The following is a 974-nucleotide window of genomic DNA, read 5'->3' as shown; positions in this document are numbered from 1 at the left end:
GAATCTGAATCTGTTTAAATGTGATTTTTAGTACAAAATCAAGAAAATAATTGTTATTGGACAGATTTGCTTTAGCTTCAGTAAGAGAATATAATAGACACCATCCAAATAAATGTAACTTAGAATTTTAGTAAAATATTATTTGATATAGATAGCTTTGCATTCTATCCTAACGATCAAGTTTCTTATCAATGTGGTGCTTTTTCATGTATTCTTTTGTCTACAAGTAATAGAATATCTAACTTAAATGGCTTAACAAAATAATACAATTATCTCTCGTATCCACACACAAAATTCAAAAGCTGGATGCTTTCAGAATTGGTTCAAGAGCTTAGTAATATTGTGAAGGATTCGAGTCTTTCCATATTTCAGCTTTCCATTCTTTAAGAATTATCTTGGACCTTAAGTTTATTTAAACCTCTTGGCTTTGAGAATATAGCTGTAGTTTATGTATCACATGTAGAGATAACAACATCTGCCATAAAAAATGTGGTTTCCCTCTACATATCCTTTTTTAATAGGAAAGAAAATTTTTTCAGAAATTTCCTAGCCAACTTTCCTTTGGTTCTCTTCTGTTAGAATTGAGTCACATGCCTTTGACCTAGTTGAAAGGAAATTTAAAAAATGCTGTGTGACATTTTGAGACTCTGTAGTCTAATGTCATATGGCCCAGCAAGGAAGAAGTGGGGGAGGGGAGGGAGGAATATGACAATTGGGAAAATAACAATTATCTACTTATAGTTTTTATTACTGTTTTTGTAAAATAACATTACTAAGAATTAAGTGTAATTTTAAGGTAAACTTTTGTTTGTTTTGGCAAAGAAATTAATATCAATACATTATAGATATTTTTTGTGAGAGATTCGCAAATTAATTCTAATTAAACCTCTTGAATTTCTTTTAAGTAAATTTTAGAAGCTCCATTTAAACACGTGAGGAAAAAAAAATTCTTATTGTGATGTTACTGTTCCAAA

Source organism: Pteropus alecto, unplaced genomic scaffold (genome assembly GCF_000325575.1).
Source record: "Pteropus alecto unplaced genomic scaffold, ASM32557v1 scaffold110, whole genome shotgun sequence".
NCBI classification, from domain to species: domain Eukaryota; kingdom Metazoa; phylum Chordata; class Mammalia; order Chiroptera; family Pteropodidae; genus Pteropus; species Pteropus alecto.
Note: the sequence above shows the minus strand (reverse complement) of the source record.